This window comes from Otolemur garnettii, unplaced genomic scaffold (genome assembly GCF_000181295.1).
Source record: "Otolemur garnettii isolate 467f Iridium unplaced genomic scaffold, OtoGar3 scaffold00026, whole genome shotgun sequence".
NCBI lineage: Eukaryota > Metazoa > Chordata > Mammalia > Primates > Galagidae > Otolemur > Otolemur garnettii.
In genome coordinates this window covers 3,890,383-3,897,321 of record NW_003852421.1, presented here as the reverse complement: position 1 = coordinate 3,897,321, position 6,939 = coordinate 3,890,383, and the positions used below count along the sequence as shown (strand labels likewise).

Genomic DNA, 6,939 nt, shown 5'->3' with positions numbered 1-6,939 from the left:
CCAGCTACTTGGGAGGCTGAGGCAAGAGAGTCACTTGAGCCTAGGAGTTGGAGGATGCTGTGAGCTGTGATGCCAGGGCACTCTACCCAGGGGGACAGCTTGAGGCTCTGTCTCAAAAAAAAAAAGACTGAAGTGCTTAGAATGATGTCTACCATAGTAAGCATTTTTAAAAAGTTAGCTCTTATCATGATGATTTTAAAACCATGCAAAAGATAACCCCAAGCAATGAAGATCTTATAGGCCTTGAGATAGGAAAAGAAGATGTGATAGGAGAAGAGAAACGGGAATGGATGTGATACTTACTCTTTTGCACTGTATATCGGTGCCAGGTACTGTGGGAAGAAGTGGGGTTACCTAAATAAATAAGACGCAATCTCTGTTCCCAGGGATCCACTGTTTAATGGGGGATATAAAAACTTAGTAAAATGTCACAATGCCATGGCATCTGTACCGTATCAGGGGTATTTAAAAATGGCCATGGGAAGCAACCACCTGTCTGGGAAGGCTTTGGAATGGAGGGCATGCAGGGGTGAGGAGGAGTTTGGCAGGTGGGGAGGGAGAAAGGAGAATGCTGCAGGTGGAGGCGGAGCAGGGAGGAAAGAGAGAAGGTGTGGAGGAGTGAGGAGTGTGGGCGGTTCAAACAGAGCAGGTGCCTGTGGAGGAGCAGGGGGAGGCAACGGTGATGCCTGCATAGGCCAGCTGGCGCCAGGCTGTGCAGAGTCTTGAAATGCCAAAGCTGGGTGTCTGGACTCCCCTCTGATAGCAAGGGGCAGGGCCAAGACCTGATTGGATTCTGTCTCAGAAAGTTTTCCTGGCTTCACAGCAATCCAGAGGATATGTTGGAATTGGGATTCCAATATAATCCTTGTGTGCACACGTCTGGAGGCACCTTTGTTGTTGGGGTCCTAAGTTGCTTTGGACCTTTGGTGCTCAAAATGAGGTCTGTGGAGCAGAGGGCCAGCTGGTACCACCTGGGAGCCTTCGGGAAGTGAGCATCCTGGCCCCACTGCAGACAGGATCCCCAGGGGACTCATTTGCCTAGAGTTGGAGCCCATTAATGACCGGACGTGTCACATTTGGGTTCTGAGGGCTTGGCTAATGCTGTCCGGCCCTGCTCTGTGGCTGGAATGCTGAGAAGAGCACAGGACTTTGGGGCTTGCAATGTTGGGACTGCTTGTCTGTGTCTATGTCCTCAGCTTTTCTCGGTCAGGGTGTTCGTACCTACCAGCTGGCACGCACTTAAAAATCATCAGTATCAGGTTTTCATGTCCAGCATAAGGGCACACTGGAAGTTATAAGCGTTCCCACAATTCTCCAACCCCAGCAGGATTGCATTAACAGCCCTATTTATGACCTCAATTTTCTAAACCCTTTTCTATTCTACCCTTCTAGAAGTTTCCAAACTTGCCTCTAGGTCTTTTCTTGGGAAATGGAAGGATTCTTTAAAAAGTTATTTAATCAGCTCGGCGTCCGTAGTTCAAGCGTCTATGGTACCAGCCACATATACCAGAGCTGGCAGATTTGAATCCAGCCCGGGCCTGCCAAACAGCAATGACAACTACAACCAAAAAATGGCCAGGTGTTGTGAGGGACACCTGTAGCCCCAGCTACTTGGGAGGCAGAAGCAGGAGAATTGCTTAAGCCCAGGAGGTGGAGGTTACTGTGAGCAGTGATGCCATAGCACTCAAGGCTTGAGGCTCTGTCTCAGAAAAAAAAAAAAAAGTTATTTAATTTGCCAGTACTCTTCCATTTCATAAACAAGCAAGAAGGAAGCCTTCCTCCTTTTCTAAGATGTATTAACCTAGAGAAAACCAGGTTGTAGATCTGGGGAGAAGAAAAAGCCACACCCTGATATCTGTGCTCCTTTCCCCTGACTCATCCGCATAGGCCAATGCACAGGAGCTCAACACAGCATGCTCCAAATAAGTAAGGCTCTCGGCTTCAAGGACTTTTTATAAAAGCTGAAATTAGAGCTTGCAGCCCTGCTCTGCACTTTTCTCAAGCTGTAGAATTGGTGTGATATTTCCTACTATATAGAAAAACCTGGGGAAATTGTAAGAGAGTTCTTTTCTCTTCTCAACTTCCTACAATAATTAAAAAATATATGTATCTGCTAAGCAGTATGGATGTGTCTTACCAAGTCAACCCCAGAACCAGATAGCTCATCACAGGACACCTAATCTCGACATACTGTTAATCTCTGCTCTACCAAACGGTTAATTACTCCTTTATTCCAACTCAGGAAAGAGAAGAGAGAGGAAAGAAACTGGGGGGGAGAGCAGAACTTTCTTGCCCTAACATATCAATGGTACATCTGAGAGAGATACTTTTAGAATCCTATTCTGACAAAGACGCCATCTCTAGCAAATATAGAGATGTTAGAACAAACAAAGATTATACAGTAATACGCACATACAGCCATAGTGGTTAGGCCAAGGGCTCTCGGGTTTGTGCTATTGGCGTTTGAGGGGTGTGGATTCTTTGGGTGAGGGTGGTCCTGTACATTGTGAGGTGTTTAGCAACATCCCTGTCCTCAACCCACTCAGTTGTGACAATCCAAAATGTCTAGTTATTGCCAAATGACCCCTGGGGTGGGAGAAGTCACCTTGAGCCAAGAGTAACTGGGTTAGACTAAAGAATTAAAGAAAGGGCTGCTGGCTTCCCATCCCAGCTCTGTGATCTCAGATAAGTCTCTCAGTCTCTCTTGAGCTCCATTTCTTTATCTCTAAAGATGGGGATACCTCACAGGATCACTACAGGATTAAGCGCTTAAATATGCGTTATCTAGGACAAAGTAAGTGTTCAAGAAATCTTAACTATTTGGGGGACGATCACGACATCCTCTCACCTGAGGAAAAATACTGTAACCCATAAACCAGAGAGACTCATTGATAAGAAGATTAAAGACACGCACCACATCTCACATTATCACATGGGGGAAAATTCTGCGGTAGTGAACAAAAGCGCTGATTCACCCTACATTTCCGCCCAGCTGAAAGAACAGCACTGCACACATCGGATTAGCAGAGAAGCTCTGAGAATTCTGAAGGACTCAAGTAGCCTTAATGGGGTGCTGGATTTAACCTTGGAAATCTGGGAAACAACAGGGCACAGTGTAAACAGAGTGAAGAAAGAACAGAGGGCCTTTTAGAAGTGCTGTAAGGCTAAAACGAAATCCTCCCGAGCTGTAAAAACATGCACTGTCTCACTTAAGCGCCTCACTTAGAAGGGCCCTGTGAGATCTGATGTAAGCAGCCTTTCCTGCTGAACAGAGTGGGGTCCCCTCCTGGATACAGTAACTTTCACAAGATCCTTGAAGACGGAAGCAGAAACACCATGGTTGTGTTCTCTTAAGATGCTCAACCAAGAGCAGAGGCTGGGGCTGGAGGCAGGGGTGAGGAATAGAGTTGAAATTGACAGAAGAGGCATCGGCTTTTGACTGATTTCCTTGTGGATGCACAAACCAAGCAAGATGTGAACTTTAAATTGATTGCAACACGTGGTGTTATCAGTGCGTTCTCTGATTACTTAATTTCTGACCTGATCTTATCTCATATTTCCCAAGAGGCTTCTGAAAGTTTTCATGTGCACAGCCTAAATCACACTTTCTTTTCTCCTGCCAATATTCCATGTTCCCAGAACGTGTGAAGATGGGGGAAAGTTTTGTTCAGCACAAGTTAGCACTTTGAAGGCCTCTCCCTTGCCTATAGCAAATTCCATAGAGTTTGAAAGAAGAAAATCTTTCTCTATCAAATAGTTCTCCTTGCTTTAATTGACACAATCATTCCAAGGCCTTGGTTTATCTTTGCCTCTCGCTCATCTATTTATTCATCTTATGTTTCATTTTATCTGGCATTTATGTCTTAAAATTTTAGTATCAATCTCTGTTAGAAGGGTTATTTTTCATGATGAAAGGCTCAAAAACCACAGATCTGAAGCTTTATGTGGCTCTATTTTTTTTTCCTCCAAGACTCTGTTACTGACAGGATCCTAGTAGAAAAAAGATGATCGAACTGAAAACATATGAAGCTCAATGGAGCACTTTGGGCAGAGTGCAGGGAACCAACCTGGGAGGGTGAGGCACCCAGGACCAAGAAAAGTGAGGAGCTGTCATTACCCTGGAGCCTGAAGGACAATAGGGATGATGGGGACAGAAATATCAGAGTCTGATGAACAGTGGGCTGTCCAGATGAGCCTTTAGTACGGTGACTTTCAGCTGGTGTGCTGTGATACACTGGTGTAAGGATCTTAGGTGTGCTGCAAACATTTTTAAAGATCATTAATTAAATTATTTTTGAAAGAGGACCAAAGCATAGTAAGTATATTCTTTTCTTACTCTTTTTTTTGATCGACATAATTTATATGCTATGGAAGTTTAACTATAGATTCAACTGTGCTGTGAGATTAAAAATGTTAAAAAACACTGCTCTAGACAGAGGGCAGCCACATGGCCATGCAGCCACCAGCAGATGCTGGAGGGAGCGGGGAGAATCAGCGCCCTAACCTCTCTCTTCTCCCACTTTTAAATGTCCTGACAGTGTCTCCCATTGGCCAATCTGGATGATCCAGTCTAGAGAGATTGGTCTCCCTGGTCCCAAGGAGGGCAGTGAACGGATTTGGATTGAGCTGGGGATATGGGATGAATAATCTTACCAACGTCAACTGCGTCTTCATTTCTGGCTGTTGAAATTCTCGTCAGATTATCGATAGATGAGCAATTCTCTGTGGGGATGGCTCATGTGAATGCATGCCCATTCTGTTTGTGTTATGATGAAATCGATTTTACACTTTTGTTGGAAATATGTATGTATGTTTTTTTTTAATTTTAGACAACTTCTCTTTTTTTCTGCTTATTCAGGCTTGTGTCTCTTGCGCAGAGTGGACGACTATCATAGAAGGCTTAATGCTCATCCAGAGAAGGTATTAGAAATGTGGATTCTCTGTCCCTATCCCAGATCTACTGAACCAGGGATTCTGAGGATGGGGCCCGCTGATCTGCGGCAGTGACTCTGATACAAGTTTAAGTCTGAGACCCACTGGACTAGATGCTGTGTAGAATGTCTCTGAGGCTTTTCTCATGCCACTCCTCCTTGTTCCAGGTGTTGCTGTGGCAACCAGCAGTGCACAGGTGTAGCCTGGCCTCAGCTCAGCCCAGCTGTACCACATACTACATTTCTCTTCTCTGCCCCTGGGCTCATCTGCTACTATGGTGGGGCTCACTAGGGGAGCCTGCTCAGCGGTCTCAGGCATGTGCAGACCTGGAAATGCTGAGGGATGAATGAACAGCTCTGGGGCAGCCCTGGAACAGTGAAAGATGGGAGCCACCAGATAGATAACTCCCCCATGGTCTTGGGTGGAGGTGCATTCTATGTGGCTCCTCACAGGGTCACAGCGGGACTGGCCTCCACTTTCCCATGCACTGACCACCTCAGTAATACACATCTGGCTTGGCTTTCCCTTTTCATTTTTGTTTCCTAGGATCACTTCCCAAAATAGGCTACCTGCACGCAAAACCCTGGTCCCAGGTTCTGTTTCTTAGGGAGAAATCCAAATGGAGATAAATGTCCTGCCTGCATCCTTCATCAATGTTTTGCTCACCTTTTTAAGGACCAGTTCAAATATCACCTATACCCCCCACCCTCCGTCTCTACTTAGAATCAAATGTCCCCTCCCTTGTGCTTCTATCACACTTGTTTTGACCCTCCCAGCAGCCGCCACAGCCTGTCTGGCAGGGTAGTTCTGTAGCTATGTCTCCCTGGCTAGACTGGTGTTCCTGACATCACAAACAGTGTCTGTTGATCCAAGGAGCACTCCCCCACCCCATCCTCCCAGGATTTTGGACAGTGTTGAGCTCAATAAATGTCTGCTGAATTTAATAGAATGTTGGAGTCATGTCCGATGGCTTTTAAAGTCACATCGTAATATTTTCAGCTCATCTGACTTGGAAAAGTGATATTCTTTATTGCTATGGTCTTGAAACTGTGAGATTTTCTCTTTCAGTTCTTTCCATTCCATTTGTTGCTTGAAAATGAGGTGCCATTGGTTGTGACCATGCAGTCCAGCCAGGACCAGCTTCATGGGCATGCCACCTGGGAGCTGCACAGAACCCTGTCCCGGCAGGGCCCCACACTTGCCTGTTGCTACCATCTGGTTCTTCTCTCTAATTTTACCTTTGAACACATGCAGTCACATGCCCTTCCTTCCCTGCTGTTCCAACTCATGTGCGTCTGGGATGCCCAGGAGTACAGAATTCCGGGGGACCCATGCACGTGGAAGTCCAGTGAGACTCAGAGTGAATACAAGGTGAGCACATGAAGTCTGTGGCTGAGTGAGTGAGGAAGGGGAAGGTGAGCTGGGGAGTAGGGAAGGGACGCAGCAGCGGCCATGCTTCTCAACAGAGCCAGGACTCGCTTTGAATGCACAGGGAAAAGAATGGCATTCTAACAGACATGCCAAGGAACCCCGGCGTATCCTTTGTCACATGTGTTATTTCAGCCAACTACTTATGCTGAGAATGATGACCTACAGGAAAAGGAAAAGTCAGGAACGTTTTTCTTTTGGCTTTTTCTTACCCATCAGTAAGTTGAAGGTAGAGAGAGTTGGCAGAATGTACACGTATCAGGAGGTGAAATAAAAACAGCTTGACTAATTTCATGCTGTGTTTTCATTGTTGGGGTAAATGTGCACATATGAGTTAGAAAACACGAACCGTATAATTGTGGAGATTCTGTGCGCCAGCTGAATGTTCTTAGATTTGCCATTAGAATTGTCATCACGTCTCTCTCACCTTTTCCCCTTTACAAGAGAGACCCACTTCCAACTCTCTTTGGAAGTGCTCTAAATTTTCTCTTTGTTCTTCCTAAATAAAATCTATCTTTGTTACCCTTTATTAAAAAAATACAATTGTCAGCTTGGCGCCTATAGCTGAAGCGGCTAGGG

General features: G+C 45.6%; 1 long non-coding RNA gene across 1 annotated transcript in view; it reads left to right on the top strand.

The window, feature by feature from the left end:
- Positions 1–5,163, top strand: part of LOC111724789 — a 12,189-nt gene extending 7,026 nt beyond the window's left edge. Inside the window, exons 2-3 of the long non-coding RNA XR_002773013.1 lie at positions 4,859–4,920; positions 5,100–5,163. This is a non-coding gene — a long non-coding RNA (uncharacterized LOC111724789). The remainder of the gene's footprint in view (positions 1–4,858; positions 4,921–5,099) is intronic.
- Positions 5,164–6,939: the final 1,776 nt, after the last annotated feature.